Here is a 22,461-nt window from a genome sequence, read left to right on the forward strand (position 1 = left end):
GTTCTTGGCACTCTGCCAAAGATCAATTAACCTTATATGTATGAATTTACTTTTAGACTCTGTTATTCTGTTTCATTGGCCTATATGTCTGTTTTTATGCATATACCATACAATTTTAATTACTGTGTCTTTATAATATACTTGAGGCCCCAAAGCACAAAAATTCATGCAAGAGTAGGCCTTCCTTCCCCCAGCTGCTGGCACCGAGTTCCCTGTTTCACCCGGGACCCAGGCTGGCTTCCCTCAGGCCACCTGCAGGCACCTAGGACCCGGGCTGGCTTTCCCTGGGCCGCCTGCAGGCCCCCTGGGACCCAGGCTGGCTTCTCACGGGCTGCCCACAGGTACCCAGGACCCAGCCAGCTTCCCTCCGGCCCCAGCTTCGTCAAGAGGGATATCTGAAATGACATCCGGAAGACATCCGGTCTAATTAGCATATTACCCTTTTATTATTATAGACCTTAAAATCCAAAGGTATGATAATCCAACTTTAAAATGGCCAAAGGAACTGAATAGATATTTTTTCAAAGAATCACACAAATAGCTAACAAGTATATGAAAAGTTGTTCAACACCACTAATCATTAGGGAAATGTAAATCAAAAGCACAATAAGATATCACCTCATATTTGTTAGGATAGCTATTATCAAAAAAAAGAAAATGAATGTTGGCTGGGATATGGAGTAAAGGGAACCCTTACATACTTTTGGTGGGAATGTAAATTGGCATAGCCACTATGGACAACAGTATGGATGTTCCCCAGAAAACTAAAAGTAGGGGTACCATAAAATCCAGGAATCCCACTTCTGGCTATATGTCCAAAGGAATTGAAATCAGGATCTCAAAGAGATATCTACTCTCCCACTTTCATTGCAGCTTTATTTACAATAGCCAAGACATGGAAGCAACCTAAATGTCCATCAATGGAAGAACGGATAAAGAAAATGTGGGATATACATACAATGGAATACTATTCACCTTTTAAAAAGGAAAGAGTCCTTCCATTTGCAACATTGACTAACCTGGAGGACATTATGCTAAGTGAAATAAGCCAGACACAGAAGAACAAATACTACAATACCACTTACATAATGAAGCTAAAATAGTCAAAGTCATGAAAGAAGAGAATGGAATGGTGGTTGCCAGGAGCTGAGGGAAGGGAAAAACATGTATTAGTCAATGAGAAAGTTTTGATTATACAACATGAATAAGTCCTAGAGACCCACTGCACAGCACAATAGTTAGCAATACTGTATTGTATACTTCAAATTTTTCTAAGAGGCCACTCTGTAAAGTACGTGATTTTCTAACCACTATTATGTACATCTGACACTAATACAGAATAATATTGAATGTAAACTATAAATGAAAAGTTTAAAATATATATAAATATTTTAATTCATTAATGAAAAGATAGAAAGTGAAGCACATGTTTTATCTCCCTAGTTATTAACAGCAATTTTTAGATAAAATTATTAAAGCAAAAATAATGCTTAAGAGGGTAGATCTTCTTATCACAAAAACTAGAGGCCCAGTGAATGAAATCTGTGCATGGGGGGGGGGGGTCACCTCAGCCCAGCCTGCACCATCTCCAATCCAGGACCCCTCAGGGGATGTCCGACTACTGGTTTTAGGCTCTGGGGTCGGGCCTAAACCAGCCGCTGGACATCCCTCTCACAATCTGGGACTGCTGGCTCCTAACTGCTCACCTGCCTGCCTGCCTGATCACCCCTAACTGTCCCCCCTGCCAGTGTGATTGCCCCTAACTGCCCCCCCACCAGCCTGGTCGCCCCTTACTGCCCCCCCCACCAGCCTGGTTGCCCCCAACTGCCGCCCTGCCGGTCTGGTCACCCCCAACTGCCCCCATCTGCCAGCCTGGTCGCCCCTAACTCCAACCCCCGCCAGCCTGGTCGCCCCCAACTGCCCCCCTGCCGACCTGGTCGCTCCCAACTGGCCCCCCTGCCAGCCTTGTTGCCCCATGCAGCCTGCTGTTCAGTCGTTTGGTTGTCCCTCACTAACCCCCCTGCCAGCCTGTTGCCCTATGCAGCCTATGTTCAGTCGTCCATCATCCGGTTGTTTCGGTCATGACAGCCCCTGGCTTTTTATATATTAGAATAATAATAATAAATAGGTGGATGGGACAATGAACAGGTTTACAACAGATTGTGGTGATAGTTTCACAGTGTATACACTTATCTCCAAATTCATCAAGTTGTATACAGAAGTATGAACAGCTTTTTGCATATTACAAATGATAGTAAAATGTCATGGAGATTTTTAAAAAGAGAGAGACATAACAGCTAATTATAGTGCATGATCCTAGATTAGAAAGTGGATTGGGAAGAAAAAATGCTTTAAAAATATTTAAGACAATTTTAAAATTTTTAATATGTATTGGATAATAATATGTCACTATTAAATTTCCTGTATTTGATTATTTTACTCTGTTGCTGTGCAACAAACCCCCTTAAAACTTAATGGCTTAGCCTGGCCAGCATGGCTCAGTGGTTGAGCATCTGCCTATGAACCAGGAGGTCACTATGGGCTCCATCCCCCGTAGGGGGCTGTGCAGGAGGCAGCCAATTAATGATTCTCTCTCATCATTGATGTTTCTATTTCTCTCTTCCTCTTCCTTCCTCTCTGATATCAATATAAATATATTTAAAAACAGAACAGAACAATGGCTGAGCCCTAGCTGGTTTTGCTCAGTGCTTCCATCTTCAGCCTGTGGACTGAAGAGTCACGGGTTGGATTCCAGTCAAGGACATATACCTCAATTGCAGGCCCAATCCGTGGCCCCAGTCAGGGCACGTGGGGAAGGCAACTAGTCGATATTTCTCTCTGTGTGTCTCTCCCTGTCCCATTCTCTAAAAAATCAATGGGAAAAAAATCCTTGGGTGAGGATTAACAACAACAACAAAAAACTTAATGGCTTAAAGGCATAAATATTTATTCCTTTTTGTGGTTCGGTGGGTTGGCTGGGTGATTCTCGTAGTCTGAGCTGATTCTGCTGGGGCTGTGTGGTTTAGATAGCCTCACTCACATTAACAGCACTTGGGCTGATGTAAACCAAGATGACAGCTGTGTCTCTCATCCGCCAGCAGCCTCGCCCAGCGTGTTCACACTGTGGCAGAACGGTTCCCAGCATCAAGAGAGGGCAAGCCCAAACGCACACCCACTTTTCAAGCCACTCTGCATCAATTCTGCCTGCATCAATGTTTCATAACCTGTGTCCAAAGCAGGTCACATGGCTAAGCCAGACTTAAGGAGTGAAGGAATAGATTCCCCTCTTGATGGGAGGAGCATCTAAGTCTCTTTACAAAAGGACGTGCAGACAGGTATAGGAGAACTATTTGGCCATTTTGCAATCCATCATACTATCATTAAGAATATCTTTGTTCTAGAAAACACACACTGAAGTAATTCAGGATAAAGGTGGGTAATGTCTGCAACTTACAAATAGTTCAGGAAAAAAATGGTATGTGCTGCCTGTATACAGAAACAGAGAAGAAACAAGTGTAGCAAAATGGTAACAATTGCTGAATCTTCATGATGGGTACAAAACATAGTTGGGAGTTTGGGGTACTGTTCTTACAACTCTTTAAGTTTACAATCATTTCATAATGAAACATGTTTTTTAAATCCCACTGCAGTATTGGATCGCCTCAGTTTGACTCCAGGGTTATAGGATTGCTGTAGTAAAACAACCGCATGCACAGGAATAACGTGGATGGGATGAGAAGCGGGCCGTAAAGGAGAGTGCTGGGGAGACCATTGCAAGGGTGTCCTGTGTTCTGGGTTTGGGTACTTTCCTGTTTAGTTAACCACATATTTGTGTGTTTTTCCCTATATGAATTCTGTATCATGGGAAGTCGCACCATTTCTCCGTAATGTCAGTTAAACCTTGAGATAGCTGGTGAGCTCCTGAATGATAGAATCCTTTACACCCATTATCAGGCCACACCAACCTCTCCCAGCTTTGTGTCAGTCTCAGGTCTATCTGGCTGCAACGTCATACCATTTCCACCCCCCTTTATTTGCCCAGCTGTGACACCAGAATAATGACTTTAAAATAGCATTGGGGTGCTTAAAATGTATTTCTAATAATAGCTGAATTAATTATTTGAGTATTATAGAGACAATAAAAGAAATACATAGTTCACATCGTACAAATGTCTACTATGTGCAAATAGGATCAGAGATTTTCAAAGTGGCCTCCAAACCAGCAGCACCAGCAGCACCTGAAAACTTGCTACAAGTGCGAATACTCGAACCCCACCCAGACCTACTGAATGAGGAACTTTGGGGATGAGGCCAAGCAGTCCATGTTTAAATACCCTCTCCAGGTGATCCTAAGCATTTGAGAACAGCTGCTCTAGATACCTGACCAATGAGAGCCATATCAGAGATGAAGAATTCCTCACTCCACCAACAAGTGACATTTAACAATGGTCAGCTATTCCAGCAACAGTTAACTGTGAGGATAGATTTAGCCTCTGTAGGCTCTCTAACTGCCCCATGTATGCTCTGATTGGCTTTTAAGGCCTCAAAACTTAGTTTCCAATTTTCAGACAAGGTCAAGAACTTTTGTCCTGAAAACCAGTTTTACTGGACCATACATCCATTTCCTACTGCTCCTGTCACTGCAGATGGATTCTCATGTTCTTGTGATTGACTTCAGGGTTCATGACTTTAACATTTCTAACACTAGACAAGTCTCAATACTGTAACCCACTCTGGGATATAAAGCCAGCTGGAACTGGAGTTGAGCCTGGTATCCTACTTAGACTAAATGGTTGGATAGTGCCTGCCCCACCCCCCACCCTTCCCTATTTAGTGCTATTTCTCTCCATTCTACCCAACAGAAGTTGCCAAGTTGCCATCATAGACTAAACCTGGCACATCGTTGTGACTTGTCTGCTTTTTCTTATGACCTAAAATTCAGCCCCCAAAACCAAATTATTCTACTAAACCAGTGATTGTCAATCATCATTATTATAAACTGAATTGCGTTCCCCCCTCCCCACAAATTCATATGTTTAAGTCCCAACCCACAATGTGACTGTATTTGGAGACAGGCCTTTAAGAAGGTAATTAAGTGAAGTCATAAGAGTGGGGCCCTAATCTGATAGGACTACTGTCCTTACAAGAAGAGGTAGAGATCTCTTTCTCTCACAACCACGCAGAGGAGAGGCTGAGGAAGGATATAGTGAGAGGTGGTCATCTACAAACTAGGAAAAAGAAGCCACACCAGAACCCAGCCATGATCTTGCACTTCTAACCTCCAGAACTTGGCAAAAATAAATTTCTGTTGTTTAAGCCACCTGGTCTGTGGTATTTTGTCATGGCAGCCCGAGCAGACTAATACAATTATCTGGGGGATGTTTTAAAAAATACATACCCCAAGTGTGTCTGAGGCAGCGGTGGGCAAACTACGGCCTGCAGGCCGGATCCGGCCCGCTCGGCTGTTCTATCCGGCCCGCAGAGCCGAAAGAGTGGAGGGTTCTCTTGCTCTCCCCTCCGTTCCTTTACTTTGAATTTATATTAGTTCACACAAACACTCCATCCATGCTTTTGTTCTGACCCTCCGGTCCAGTTTAAGAACCCATTGTGGCCCTCGAGTCAAAAAGTTTGCCCACCCCTGGTCTAGAAGGTCTTTTAGAGGAGAGGATGCTTAACAAAGATCTGAAAGAGGTGAAAAATGAATCAAGCCAATAGATGGGGGATGATTGTTCTGGACAGAGGGAATGGCAGGATCAGAAAACACATTGGTTTTCTAATTGATAGGCCTAAATAATCCAAGAGACCTGATTGTAGACACAGTACTGAGGAAAGTACTAGATGATGAAGTCAGAGAGGTAGCCAGGAGCCCTGAAGGCCATGGTGAGGATTTTAGTGTTCTTTTCTTTTCTTTTTCTTTCGTTTCATTCATTTCTTTTCTCTTTTCTTTTCTTTAATTTTCTCTTCTCTTCTCTTCTCTTCTCTTCTCTTCTTCTCTTCTCTCTTTTTTTCTGAATAGAATAGGAAGAAATTGGAAGGTTTTGAGCAGAAGAGTGACAGGATCTCATGCTTTTAAAGAAGATCGCCTTAACTGTTATATGAAGGGGGAAATGATGGAAGTAGAGAGGACTATTATAATAGTCCAGGCAAGGACGATGGTGTCTTTGGCATGAGTGATAGTGGTGGAAGTGGTAAGACGTTGTTAGGTTCAGCATGTACTGAAATGGAAGGGCTAATAGGATTTGTTGATGGATTGGATATGGATTATTTGAGAAAGAAACAAGTCAAATAAGACTCCAATAGTTTTGTAGTATATGGTGAATGGTGGTTCCAGTTTTGGAGATATAAAAGACCAGGAAAGGAGAAATTCTGAGGGGAAAAATAGAGTTGTATTTTGTGTAATAGAAGTGGCTTTTACACTTCCATAGGGGAATGTTGAGCTGGCAATTGAATAGACAAGCCTGGATTCAGGAGAAAGGTCAGGCCTAGAGACATATATTTGGAGATATTAACATTCAGATGATATTTAAAGCTGTAGCAATGGATGAACCAGGTGGGTAGTGAGTAAGAAGAGAGAAGATATCTGAGGAAGGAGCCTGGGGCATTCCAACACTGAGAGATCACATGGAGAGAAGAGCTAGTAAAGGAATGGTCAGAGGTAAGAGGAAAGGCAGGAAGTTGTGATATCTCAAACACTAAATAAAGTATTGGGAATGGAGGCATCAATCATGTCAAATGCTGCTGGGAGTCAAGTAGGAAGAGGACTGAGAATTGACTGTTGGATTTAATGATGTAAAGTACATGATATCCATGCAAAGGAGGTCTTGGTAGGAGGTGTTGATGAATGCCTGATGGGAGATAATTTGAGAAAGGAAAAAGGAGATAAAATAAAGATGAAGGATATAGACAATGGATATTTTCCTCTTTATTTTTCCCCCCATCACCATTTATCCCCCCCTATACCCTCTCCCACCTCCACCCACTCCCTCCTCCTCACAATCACCAAATCACCACTTTTTTTTTCTATAAAAGGGAGCAGAGAAAAAACTAGAATAAGATGTGGTGTGGAGGAGGGTTTGTTGTTATTTGTTGAGTAGTTAGTTTTTAAATATGGTAGAAATTACAGACTTTGAGCATTTACTTTAAAACATACAATTTTTTCCTTAAAGTCCTTAATTTTAGCTTCAGGGTTGGGGTCATATCATGAGAATAGAAAGAAAATTAGTCAGGAAGCTGTTGTGAGAATATAGGGAAAATATGATAGTGGTTTGGACTACAATGTGTATGGTGGAGAGGAGAGAAGAGGATGCATTTAGAGGTAGAATTGAAAAGACTTGCTGAGTTGAATGCAGGAAATGAGAGAAAGGAAGAATCAAGGATAACCAAATTTCTTTCTGAGGCAACTAATTATCTGGAGGTGCCATTTAGTAAGATGGGAAAATATTGGGAGATTAATAAGTATTGTTGGGAGTATAAGAGTTTTCTTTTTGACCTGCTGAGTTTAAAATTGCAATTGGCATCTTCTTAGGAGAAATGCTTTAAAGTGGAACTGCTAAATCAAAGTGTTAAATTTTTAATATATATTTCTGACCTAAGCCCTCTAACAGTATTTGAGATTGTCTATTTCCCTGCATTCTGGTCAACTATGGATATTATCAATCTTCTGAATTATTGGCAATCTTATGGGTAAAAAGATATTTCAATGTATTTTATGTCTTTGACTATAACACCACCAGTCTCTCTCTCTCTCCCCCCCCCGCCCCCATATATATATATATATATATATATATATATATATATATATATATATATACTAGAGGCCCGATGCACGAAATTTGTGCAAGGGGCTCAGCCCTCGCAGCCTCAGCTGGCCCTCGCAGCCCCTCACAGCCCTGGCTGTCTTGGCCAGCCCTCACAGCCCCATCTTCATCTGGAAGGTCATCCAGACGGTCATCTGCACGGTCGTTCTGCTATTTGGTCTAATTAGCTCTTTATTATATAGGAGCATATATATGTATACTCCTATATAATAAAGAGCTAATATATATATAACTTTAGATTTGCCTTTTTGCTGGGAGAATAGAATCCCTTATTGTGATATGTTTATGTGTATGTAATTGTCTCTTTGTGTCCTTTAGTAATTTTCATTTTCTTATTGATTTATGAGTTATTTGTAGTTAGAAACAATAATTATTTACCAAATATGTTGCAACTTTCCATTTGGGTTGTCATTTATTAGACAGTCTTATTTGTGTTATTACTATTGTAATATGAGAGTTTATAATTTGTATAAAGTTAAAACAAACATACATCTTTTCTATTTTAAGTTCTTGCTTCAGTGTTATGTGCATGCAACCCAGATGTCAGCTTTCCTTCCAGAATTAAATAAGATTTGTATAATCCTTTATTCCATGTTTCGTGGGAAGGCTTTCCTAAAGCATCTGCAAATTCCTGATGGCTTATATTACATAGTATTTTCTGACTTCCTGCCATACTAAATTTTGACTTTAAGCACATCTGATTTTCTGAGTCTCTTTTCTTTTAAAAACTTTTTTTATGGCAAATTGATCGTTGCTTGACTCCCTCAAAAGTCATTCATTCACACAAGAGATTGTGTCTTATTTATTTTTCCAAACCACCAACCAATGCACCAGATATTGAATACGTCTCTGCCAAAATACCTCTCTAGAAGTTCTGAATACATTAAAATGCCATTATAATGTATTCAGAACTTCTAGATATGCTATGCTTGGGTCTAATTCTAGACTCTTAATTTAGTCCATTTGAACTTATAGTTTAAAATACGCTTTGAATTATGGTAACTTTATAATTACGTATTAATTCATGTAACACATTTATTGACTAACTACTATGTGCCAATCACTGTAGTAGATAAGAGGAACCAAATGGTAAACAAGACAAACATGATTTCTCTCCTTGCGGAGTTTAAATTATATTGGGAAGTTACCGATAATTAACAACATAATTATATGTTTTGAAAATTAAAAATACCCAACTTTGATTGTGAAGAAACAAATTATTAGTTGAAGTGCTAGTAAGTCAAAGGTCTGCTTTATAGAGGAAAGTCAGGAAAGGGTTCTGAGAATTTGATATTAAACCTGAAAAGAGAAGGATGAGAATGACCCGCCCTTTGAATTGTTTCATGGAGGCAGAGATGAGGCTAAGGCAGAATTGCTGAGGCAGGACTTCTGTCATGTGAATGAAGGTGACATGAATTTTCTGCTTGGGAGCTCTTGTATTATTTAACCCCAAACTTCCATTTGTTCAAGGGATGTGTAATTATTTTTTAAATCATATTCAGGGTTTTCTAAATAAAAAAATCTCTCACATAACATATTGAAAATAAGTTTCATTTTCCAATTATTTTGCTATTTTCTTCAGGCATACTAATTAGGTGTATACTAGATTTCTGTTGCTTGTACTTCATTTTCTCCTTAATTGTTTTCTCATTGTCCTCCTCTTTATTTCTGTGTGGCTTCCTCAAGCCTGTCCTCTACAATATGGATTTTGTTCTCTCTACATTTCTCCTTTTTCACTGCTTCAAATGTTATGTTAAAAATTTTTCAATGATGTTTCTTCCCTTCACTTTCTGAGCTTTCCTTTGCCAGTTTTTTTTTTTTTTCATCTTATTATTATTATTGTTTTTGGTAATATAATTTTATCTTTCATCTTTTGTTTTATAGGGCTCTTGATATCTCTACTTTCCTTTAGAGGTCAAATTAGTTATTTTCTTAAATGCTTATTTTCTCTCTGTTTAAGTTACATGTTCATGTTGTCAGCCAAGTCTTATTGGCCACCCTTCCTGGTTCTCTGACTCCCATTTGCATATTTCTCCTAGGAATTAAACTGGAAGTCTAGATCAATAAGGGCTCTCACAGTATGGTCTACAATGCAGCATCATCAGCATCATTTGGGAACTTATTAGATACACAAATGCTTGGACCTCTACCAGAGACTTCTGTAATGAGAATCTCAGGGGTGGGGCCCAGCAATCTACATTTTAAGAATCCCTCCAGAAGAACACATAGTGATGATACATTTACATAACTTATTAAATGTTATATAAGTCTAGTACCATCTGATACCATATGTAGTTATTATAACTTTATTGACTACCAGAGGCCCGGTGCATGAAATTCGTGCACTTGGGGGGATGTGTCCCTCAGCCCAGCCTGCACCCTCTTCAATCTGGCACCCCTCGAGGGATGTCTGACTGCCCGTTTAGCAGTCAGACATCCCTCTCACAATCCAGGACTGCTAGCTCCCAACTGCTCACCTGCCTGCCTTCCTGATTGCCCCTAACTGCTTCTGCCTGCCAGCCTGATCACCCCCTAATCACTCCCCTGCCAGCCTGATTGATGCCTAACTGCTCCCCTGCCAGCCTCTTTGCCCCTAACTGCCCTTCTCTGCAGGCCTGGTCACCCCTAACTGCCCTCCCCTGCAGGCCTGGTCACCCCTAACTGCCCTCCCTTGTAGGCCTGGTTCTTCCCAACTGCCCTCCCCTGCTGGCCATCTTGTGGTGGCCATCTTGTGTCCACATGGGGGCAGCCATCTTTGACCACATGGGGGCAGCCATCTTGTGTGTTGGAGTGATGGTCAATTTGCATATTACTCTTTTATTAGATAGGATAGAGGCCTGGTGCACGGGTGGGGGCCGGCTGGTTTGCCCTGAAGGGTGTCCCGGATCAGGGTGGGGGTTCCCTTGGGACGTGGGGCAACCTGGGTGAGAGGCCTATGGTGGTTTGCAGGCTGGCCACACCCCCCAGTGACCCAAGCGGAGGCCCTGGTATCTGGGATTTATTTATCTTCTATAATTGAAACTTTGTAGCCTTGAGCAGAGGCCAGGGCAGGCCAGGGTGGGCGGGAAGCTTGGCTTCCTCCATTGCTAGGGGCAACCCAAGCCTCCTGCTTGCTCCAGCTCTGTGGCCACCACCATATTTGTTGGGTTAATTTGCATACTTGCTCCTGATTGGCTGGTGGGCGTTGCAGAGGCACAGTCAATTTGCATGTTTCTCTTTTATTAGATAGGATATCCTCATGACTATTTTTATAACTGCTAATTTGTACTTCTTAAACTCTTCATCTTTTCCAACCTAAACTAGTATAATATTGTGTGTCAACTATAATTGAAAAAATATTAAAAATAAAAGAATTAAAATCAGGATTTCAAAATAGAAAAAGAAGAGGAGGAGGAGGAGGAGGAGGAGGAGGAGGAGGAAGAAGAAGAAGAAGAAGAAGCCCTCCAGATTATTCTGAGGCATACAAAGTCTGAGAACCACTGGTTTAGATGTGTTTTCTTCTTTCCAGTGGCTCCTATCCTATTTATGTTCATGTCACATTTCTAAATACTAGAATTTTGTGGCAATATATTTGAAATGTATTACAATGTTCCCTTGGTAGTGTTTAGTGCTATATTGCTGTTTGAGTAGAACTGTTTACTGTCTAGCATCCTTTCTCATATATTTAGTATCAGATTTTTTTTTCAGTTTGTTTTATTTAGTAAATACAAAATCTGTTTTGGTTCCTCTTATCTCACATTTATTATACCTTTGATATATCATTGGCTGCAAATTGTATCTGTGCAGTATGACCTGCTCATCTCAGTTGCTGATAGACATTACTATCAATAGTATGTGTCCTCAGCTGTAGCAAATAAATATTTTTACACTAATCCAAATTTGGAGAAACACTTGTGCTATTAACTACGCATCAGTATTCTGTTATACACATATAGGACCAATGGTTTATATGGTCTGTCTAGTTATATTGATTTTTGTAATGGGTAAAGAGCAAACTAGGGCTATTCCCCAATATGTTAAGCTTTTTTCCTGGATTGTTTATGAATGAATTAGAACTTTTCTATTAAGAGCTTAGATTTTTGAACTTGAGACCATATCCTGTTCTCTGTTGTGTTATTCCCCTATTTAAGAATGAATTAACTTTAACTGAGAATTTTAAAAAAAGTTTGAACATTATGTAAAAAGCCATATGAAAAGCACAAGCAATATATTATCCTATATAATAAGAGAGGAATATGCTAATTATCCATTATGCCATAACATCACAACCAATCTACAAGTGGTGGAGAGCTACAGGAGGGCGGGGCAGTAGGCGAAGAGTTACAGGAGGGCAGGGCAGCGAGCTACAAGCAGTGGAGAGCTACCAGCGGTGGTGGGCAGGTGGCCAGCTGAGGCAAGCGGCAGCAAGCTACTCGCACACAGATTTGTGCACAGGGCTACTAGTGATTAATATGAAAAAAAGAATGAATTGGCTAATTTAATGTAATGTTAAATGAAAAAGAACCCCCCATAGGGATGGATTATAAAGGAATTTGGAAAAACTTCTGAGGCTGGATATGTTAATTATCTTGATGTGTCAATGTTTTCATGGGTATATACTTACATCAAATTTGGATTGTATACTTTAAATATATATAGTATATTGCACATCCATTATACCTCAGTAAAGCTATTAAAACACCATGGGTTTTTATAAATCTTTCAATATGGTTTGTCTTATAATATAATTTGTAAATGTAGATAATTGGTTCTAACTTTGACTTCTCATAAACTTTACCTGTCTTCCCACCAATCATGGGGCAGAGAAAAAAATAAAGCATGCTATGGTGAGTTTTCTAGGCCTATCATGATTTTAAAGTGTTTGTGATACAAAATGAAAAGGGGAACTACAGATGATAATGGTTAACTCAGCATCCCCCCTAAGTTTTTTTTCTGTTATCCTAAAACTACATTCCCAGATCACCAGAAATCAGAGTTTCAGATATGACTTATGATCCATCAACCAGATGCTATTGCATGAGACTCTGATTAGAAAATGAATGTAGACAAGAGAGGTAGCGTGTAGGGGTTGTGGGAGAACTGACATGGTTCTGGGGCCAGCATATGACATGGTGACCGGCTTACAGGCAGATGATTTCCTGATCAGCTTCCTGGCACAGTGTGGTGCCACTGTGTTCCCCATGTGTTAGTGTGTCCTGGGATGCAGGGTTCCCAGTCATGTCAGAGTTAGAATGGTTTTGCAGTCAGCAATGTTTTCATGGGTATATACTTACATCAAATTTGGATTGCATACTTTAAATATATATAGTATATTGCACATCCATTATACCTCAGTAAAGCTATTAAAACACCATGGGTTTTTATAAATCTTTCAATATGGTTTGTCTTATAATATAATTTGTAAATGTAGATAATTGGTTCTAACTTTGACTTCTCATAAACTTTACCTGTCTTCCCACCAATCATGGGGCAGAGAACTCCTGATTTGTTGACTTCCTGTAGTGGTGATGGTCATTTTTTCAATCACAGCAGAAGAAGAGTGGTTCTAACAGCTAGGACTTGGTCCTGGGAGATTGGCCTGGAGCCTGCTTCTCCAGCTCTTCAAAACTTATGGGAGCACATAATTCCTCAGAAAGACACTTTCTGCTTAAAACAGTTCAAGTGGATTCTGCTGTGTGTAACTGAGACCCAAGTAATAAAGTAATTAGTACCAGAAGTGGTTACAAGCCGGAGACATCAAATAATTGGACTTGGTTTTGTTTAAAGGCAACCACAGCTCACAGTGAGCAGTTACTTAAATGACCACCTCTGGTCATCCACTGTGAGAGACCATTATGAGGACACGGGGAAGAAAGTGTCTTAGGAGTGAGTTGGGTTTTTTTGCTAAATTGTGCTGGTGAGCTGAAAGAAAGAAAGAAAGAAATATGCTCAATATTTTAAATTACCGGCTCTAGGTACCATCTGAGAATTAAGAAATTTTTACAGCTGTTCCTTAAGGACTCGCTCATCTTTTGCAGCCTCAAGACTAATTTACATGGAAATCAGATGGAATGTCTGATGCTGCAGTTTGTTGAATTATAAGGTAGGTTGAATTTATAGTTTTGCCATTTATTTTTTGCAAAATTGAAAACATTGCCTTAGAAAAGTTAGACCTCATTATTGAAATAATGTCATTTAGGAGAACTAGGATAAATCTGCATGCTCGAACTTCACTATGACTTCCTCACCAGTTGAAGCAGCTTTTTCCTTGCTTGATGATATTTATCTTGTTTTACTTGAAGGCTCTATAACAGCCTTTTCTAAGATCCCTTGCAAGGAGATGACAGTTCTCCACTTGTAGCACCTTCACTACCCTTATTGTTTCCACACCTATAGCCTGATCAGATCGTTGCATGTCCTAGGGAGCAACTGTGACCTCAAGTCTAGAGGAAAAGACTTAAAAAAAAGAGTTAAGTAATTTTGCTAATATATTATAATAGCAGAAAGCTAAAGATTATTAGTAGAAAATGGATTCTGAAGATAACTGTCTAACGTTTTGATGGGGGGCGGGGTTAGCTTCATTATGGATGGTATCATACACCATACTTTTTCTAATCAAAGAACTAATAGCCAAAAATAAAACATCAGGTTAATATTTATAGATTCATATCTACCCAGAAGCAGTTGCCCTTATAAAATGTGGAATAGACCATTGAAGGCTCAGTTATAGCAGGATCTAAGAAATAATACCTGTGAGAAGTGTTGTCTTATAGATGTGGTACTTACTCTGAATCACTGACCAACATATTTATCCTATAGCCGTAATACATAGGGTCTAACAACAAAGTGAGAGACCTGGTAATGGCATCTCTTCCTACTACACCAATGTAATAGCAAATGACCTACTTATAACATTTTCCTTCTTGTTGCTGAAGTTTGGCTCTGCTGCTTTAGAACTCTTAGCATCTAAGAGGGAGTTATTTCCTTTAGGGGATAGATACAACTAGCCATTTTAGGAAAAAGAGGCTAATCCTGTTTTGGTTGACATAATTGATCCTAATTATCAAGGGGGAAATAGAGAAAGGAGTATGTCTGGAACACTAGCAATCCTCTTGTCTCTTGTGACCGCCAGTCTACAGCTGGCAAACTGCAGCAGACAGGCATGTTGTGGAGGTTGTTGTTTGGATATATAATCATGGAAATTAGGTTGTATATGGGTGCTAAGTATACAGAAAGTAGCTTTATAAATAAATATTCCAATCTTCTAGAAACAAGGCTGAGAAATTGAAAAACCACATTTCCTGGGCTCCCTTGCAGTTAGGGTTCCGGACATCGTTTAGATTACCTCCATCAGAAGCATTTTTATGACACATTGAGTACTAATTAAGTCACAGTGGCAGAGAAACAGGATGTGGGGCATCCACGTTGCTTATATAGATAGAGGATGACGTTGCATGGTTCTGGGATCATCCGCTAAAGCTTCTATGTTTATTTGGAATGTGGCTCTCTGATTTAGCAGGTTGCTACAGAAGCAGCTTTCCTTAATCATAGCAGAGGCAGTGTGGCTTTAGGAACTGTTCAGATTCAATCCTGCTTCTCCTGACCTTCCAACATTTTTGTAATCACTTAATTTTCTTCTTCAAATCCTGTTATGCTTCAACTAACTAGAGTGAATTTTATTTTCTGTCATTGAACCCTGTCTAATATACAACTTCCTTCCAGTTTGAAAATATTAGTAGGATTTTTTTTTCCAGAAAGATTTCCACTTACTTCCAGCCATGTTGTACTATTCTCATGAGAAGGTGAATTACGTACATTACTGGCAACTTTTAATTTAGTTTAAATTTAGATGATGTTTCTCAAATGTTGTACTCTAAGCTTAGAACTCTTATTTACAGGGTTGTTAAGAGTTTCATTACTAATTTTGTTTCTTTTTTTTTAAATTACTTCCAACAGAAAATAAGAGATCTTTAATAAGTTATTATATTAAAAATCTTGGTCTGATTTATTCTAAAGTTATTTTAATTCCAAGCTCAGTTCACATTCTGTTGCTCAAGCTGGCAAGCTATAATCATGTGTTCCTTATCTATTTGGGGATTCCTTGAAATAGGAGAACAAATACATCTAAATCTAAAGATATCCTCTAAATGATGTCAATGGGACAGACTTTTCCCTTTTTTAAATAGGTCTATGGGCCCTAACTGGTTTGGCTCAGTGGATATAGCGTCAGCCTGCAGACTGAAGGGTCCCAGGTTCGATTCTGGTCAAGGGCATGTACCCAGTAGGGAGTGTGCAAGAGGCAGCTGAATCGATGTTTCTCTCTCATCGATGTTTCTAACTCTCTATCCTTCTCCTTCCCTCTCTGTAAAAAATCAATAAAATATATTTTTTAAAAAAATAGGTCTATGGGTTGCATTTTGCAAACCAGGGACAGTCCCAGTGGTTCTTAACCTTGGCTGCACATGGAATAATCTGGGGAGCTTCTAAGAAGTGTTAATGCAAGAACCACACCTCAGACCAGGGGTGGGCAAACTTTTTGACTTGAGGGACACAATGGGTTCTTAAACTGGACCGGAGGGCCGGAACAAAAGCATGGATAGAGTGTTTGTGTGAACTAATATAAATTCAAAGTAAAGGAGCAGAGCAGAGAGCAAGAGAACCCTCCACTCTTTCGGCTCCGCGGGCCGGATAGAACAGCCGAACGGGCCGGATCCGGCCCTCTGGCCGTAGTTTGCCCACGGCTGTTCTAGGGCCTGGAACATGGTGATATGAGAAAATTGCTCCATAAATATTTGATGAAAGATAGGTTGAATAAATGAGTGGTTCCCTTGGTCTTTCACCTAAAATCAGCACCCACCCCATTTAAATTTCTCAAACAGCATTTTAGAGCATTGAAAAAAAATTTGCTTATAATAATATCTAACTCCCATTCATAGACCATGAGGCCCTGAAGGATAAATCTTTGATTGTTTTTCCATTCTTAGTTTCTTCTCTCTCTCTCTCTCTCTCTCTCTCTCTCTCTCTCTCTCTCTCTCTCTCTCCCCCTTCCTCCCCTCTCCCCTGATCACTTCACTGGAGCCACATCAACCATATTTCTGTTCTTAAAACACTCAAGGTCATCCCTAATCAGGGCTGGTGCAATTTCTTGGAAAATTCTCTCTTGTTTTCCTTCTGTTCAGGATGCCAATGGATTGGATATATGGAGTCTTCGAGAAAGAAAAGAGTCAAGCAAGACTCTTATAGTTTTGCTGTTATAGATGGTGAATAGTGGTTCCAATGTTGGAGATGTTGAAAATTATTTATAATCCACCAATGGAGAATTAAAGCATTTATGAAGTATTCATACACTGCAACACTTAGCAATGATCAATAATAATAATACAAACCTATATTTATTGATATGAAATAGTGACCATAATATATTAATGACTGAAAAATACTACATCTTTTGTTTAATCCAATTTTAGTATGTATGCTTGTGTTTATGACTGAAAATGTGTGTGTATTTGTGCATAAATTAATTTCCTTGTGAAGGTGTGATTGCTCCACCTGTTATAGTCTGTCTACATCTTAAATTTTCATCGTGTTGCCAATTACTTCACAAAATAGAACTGAAGAGTGAAAGTTGAGGTGCAAATATTACATATTTTGTTTAATCCAATTTTAGTATGTATGCTTGTGTTATAAGTCCGTTAAAATATTTGCCAAAATATTAGCAATTATTGTCTTTGAGTAGTATGACTTCACATACTAGTACTATTTAACTTCTTTATATTTTTTCATTGTTTGGGTTTGTTTGTTTACAATGAGCATGTATTACTTATAACCAGCTTTTATTTTGAAGGAGAGAATAGCATGGAGTCTTTTTCTGTGAATGTACAACACAACTCTAATATTCTTGCTTTAAAACAACATGCAAATGCCAAGCTGAGTGAGTTTAATTTTTAAAATTAGATAAATAGTAGTGGAAACTTCTCAAACACATACTACTTTCTATTTGAAACTATATTGGCTTCAAAATTAATCACTGGAGGGCTCATGTACACTGCCTTTTCCCAATCTATATTGACTGAAGAGTTGAATGGAACACTTCATAGTACTAAGTTCTTTTTTCCTCTCAATCTTGCTCTATGAAGAATGAACCCTGAATATACACTGAGTGGCCAGATTATTATGATCTCTGAATGCATAATAATCTGGCCACTCAGTGTATATCCTATATAATAAAAGGCTAATATGCAAATTGTCCCCTCGACCAGAAGTTTGACCAGCAGGCAGGCTGGCCAATCGCCCATGTCCCCTTCCCCTGGCCAGGCTGGCTGGACCCCACCCATGCATGAATTCATGCACTGGACCTCATATATATATATATATATATATATATATATATGCCAGATTATTATGCATTCAGAGATCAAAATAATCTGGCCATTCAGTGTATAGCACTAATTTTAAGTTTTTCTACTTAGTACACATTATACATCTTACCTCATACAGTGTATCTAGTACACTCCAAATTACATGTTAGAGAAAATTCTACTTAGTCACAGGGCTCTTTTTAGCTAGGTCTGTTAGTCTAGTCTGGACTCAGAGAGTTTTATTTTATTTTATTTTATGTATGTATGTATGTATGTATGTATCTATTGCCATTGCCAACCCAGAAAAATCATGTCAGAATTTGCCAAAAATAAGGCACAAAATAATCAAAGAATGCTTCTACTCAAATATTCAATAATAACCATGCAATTACAGAAGCATTTAAAAAAATCTCAGGAAATTAGAGTGAAATCATTCCTTAAAAGGGCTTTTGTGCATACATGCTGTCATACGTTGAGCTGTGTCTTCATCACAGCAGAATCACAGCAGTTCCTGTAAATCATTCTGATACACTTTGCTCTGGTCCAGGTTGCAAGATAGCTGCTTTCATGACATCCCAAAATCACAAAACAAGTAGCAGATGCAGTCAAATTTCTTTTCTGATAAAGAAGAAAACTTGCAAGGATGAATTCACATGAGATTGAAACGTGCTTAGAAGACCAAGAACTGAGAGATCACTGCGTTCCTATGGGCGCCATGATATGCCAAAATTGTTTTATGACACTTAGATATAATTGCAGCTAACCACACTGTTGGGGCTCTTCTCTTGGCAGGATCAGAGCCTATGAATATGTGTGTGTATTTGTGCATAAATTAATTTCCTTGTGAAGGTGTGATTGCTCCACCTGTTATAGTCTGTCTACATCTTAAATTTTCATCGTGTTGCCAATTACTTCACAAAATAGAACTGAAGAGTGAAAGTTGAGGTGCAAAATGTCTGATTTATGGATGAAATTGGTTATGCCCAGTGATTTTTGTGGCTGCTTTAAATATTCTGTTTTAAATTGATTAAATAATTAAAGCTGCTACAAACATGTCAGATGGAATTTCACATCAAATTTCAACTGGTGCCTTGGAAATGTGATATATTTCCTCATGCTGTGGGATCCTTAAAAATTTCTGGAAAGTCACCTGATGTTTTCACACTCATAAGAGAGACAGTTGTGGCAGGATAAAAGCATGATCTCCTAGGAATTAGAAGAACTGGGTTTTGTAATTTATAACCACCATGACCCTGAACAAGTAACTCACCTCTCTGAGATCTTTTTGTCACATCTAAGAAATGGAAATGAGATTTGTTCTGCCCATCTCATAGGATTCTTTAAAGATTAAATAAAGTAAGCCATGTCATTTGAAATGCAGTTTGAAAATTGTAAAGTACAAAACTATTCAATAACATATTTAAGAGAAGTCAGTGTTCAGGAGCTAGATTGAAGTAATTATAAAAGAGCTATTCACCAAATTGATATCACTCAAGTCTGGTGAGCATCTACTCTGGAAAGCACTTCAGTGGTTCAAAGATGACTGAAACACTCTCTTCCTTCAACAGCCTCACACTCCAGTGAAGACTACGTAGCACAATTAACACTATAAAAACAGGCCAATAAATAAGTGCCAAGTGATGGGTATCAATTGGAAGGGTTGGGAGATGGAAGTGAAAAATTTCACCAAGACCTTCCATGGTGAGAGGGGTTGAGCCTTGATGGACACGTGTTTTTTTTTAATGGATTGGGGGGTTTGTATACTGAGATTTTAGACTGACAAATAATCATATTCCTTTCCTACTCCAAGTTCAAAGCCAACTATAAGTGACAAATGGAAAAAGATTAGGAAGGCAATCCAGAAGGGGGAGCTGGCAAAGCAGGAACAAGGGGTGAGACTAGACATCACATACAAAGGAGAAAATAAATCAACTGACAAGCTAAAGAAGAGAGTTTCTGCAAGGGAGTTGGAAACAGGAAACTTAGAGGTATTTGAAGTGTTACATGTGGAATAAAAAGTGTTACCCTATAGACATTGAAGGGTTTTGAATAGGGAACTAACATGACCAAAAAGGTCTTTGTGAGGATTATTGTTATATTATTATTTCCTCAATAATTTAGAAATGAAAAATAAAGAATGCAGCTTATTAAAATAGTATAAGAGTAAGAAAATAAGGATAGGGTGACAGCTGAACACATATGTTTTATTAATTTCTTTTCTGACAAACAAGAAGAAAACTTGCAAGGATGAATTCACATGAGATTGAAACGTGCTTAGAAGACCAAGAACTGAGAGATCACTGCAATTCCTGTGGGAAAAACAGGAGTTTGGTTTCTCAGTTTAATCTAGCTAATCATATAACGAAAACACCTCACTCCTAAATACCTTTAATAAGCACACAGTCTTCATAGCAAATTATTATTGTAGCACACTCTGGTAGAGAGAAATACCTAATAATAAGAGATAAGAAATTTAAAATATGCTTAGCATCAGGAATGGCCTTAGAAGAAAATTTTAAGTAAGAAAAGTTTACTTTAGGAGTCCCCACTTTAACTCTCCAAACCTATGAAGAAACAATTCTTATTTTTAGTGGGAGTCATGTGTTTTAAGTTTTTTGTTTAAGATATTTGAGTACTGCTTGACTAGGGAAACAGCTGAGAAAAGGGATATCAAAGAGAAATTGTAGATGTGGAAAGCATTCATTATCAGAACTAGAAAAGTCTAATCACTTGCTGACTTCAAAATTCACCTTTGCTACCCAAAAGAGCTGAAGATTGAGAAAGGCTTTCATAATCGAAACAGAATAAAATGAGTCACACAGCAGAGACTGGAGTCTTTGAAATCGGAGGGGCCAATGAGTCTGCTTTTGACTGTTACACAGAACTGATGTTGTGAAATAGAATTTAAGAAAAAAAAGTACATACCATTAAGCTTTTGAATCACTGGTGAGAATCCAGCCAGATGCTAGCTTATAATCATCTATAAAACTTCAAAGGACTAATGCTAAAAAAAATAACCCCAAGTTTATGCAAAGATCAAGCTACACTGATGACCACTGCAGTACTTTTACAGTATTGTCATTAAAATGCCCAAAAAGAGAGGCTGAATAAATTATGATTCTTCCTCAAGACCATCCAAGACATATTTTTTTAATGATGTAAAAGAGAAACACTTCTGAATAGTGTTGTTAGGATCTCTGGAGACCTTCTCCATAGCAAAACAACCTAACTGGAGAAAATATAATTTAAAAACAACAACAATTTAAAGTCTATGGAAATTGTCCTAAGGGCAAATAGAAAAACATTTATTCAAGAAAATCTAATAAATCTCAGTAAGAGCAGCTCAGTGTGATGAGGTGCAGCCAAGAAGACAGGGGTTGAGCCTTGATGGACACATGTTTTTTCTTTCTTCTCCCAGCTCCCAGGCTAGGGTGCTGGCTTCTCCCTGGAAGGGGGGAGTCTGTTAGCATGTATCGTGCCCATCCCTTTCCTCTGATCTGTACTGCAGAAACTATACTCCAACCAAGAGTGGCAGACAGGTCTGAGGCCCCTTCCTCCACCAGCCTTCACTAGTAGGGCAGAATCTCCACCACAGGCAGGGCAAGCCAAGAACACTGGGCCTTGATCACCTTCACCTCCACTCTCGCATGAGGGGGACATTCCACACCAGGAGGGCAAGTTGAGAATAGCAGGTCCTACCACACATCGCCAGTGCCCACTCGTAGAACAGGATTGTCACTCTGAGAGAAGTGGGCCACTTCCCTGGCACCAGTTCCACAACACGTGGAATAGACATTCTTCCCATGAGAGAGGCAGGCTGTTGGAAGAGAGAGCTCTGTCGCTCTCTCTCAGGGGACTAACTTTATTTGCAAGGAGAAAGGTGAGTTCAAGTCTAGGGGAAATAGTGAAAACAACAGAGCAATTGACAGGAGCCTGGCAGCTCTTTGACAGCCACCAGAAAAACACTAGACAGACCAGAGCTTTAACAGAGAGAACCAGGGAAAGAGAAAACTGAATCCTTAGAGAAGGCCTCAAAGACTACCTGGGCAAAAAGGCCTGATTTTAATTGGATCAGACTATAGAGCAAGCTGTGCCCCAGGACATTGTCAAAAACAATAGAGCCATCAGCTGGCAATTAATAGAAGCAAAGAGTTGCATGTGATGCCAATAGAGGCAGACCAGCGAGGACCTTAACAGGGAGATCAGAGAGACAGAGAGAATCAAAGAGAGCCCTGCAAAAACCATGGTCACCCCTTGAGTCCTGCATGGCCCTCTAGAAACTGAGCCTCTCCCACTTGATATGTCCT

The sequence above is a fragment of the Plecotus auritus genome, assembly GCF_963455305.1.
Source record: "Plecotus auritus genome assembly, chromosome: 3".
NCBI lineage: Eukaryota > Metazoa > Chordata > Mammalia > Chiroptera > Vespertilionidae > Plecotus > Plecotus auritus.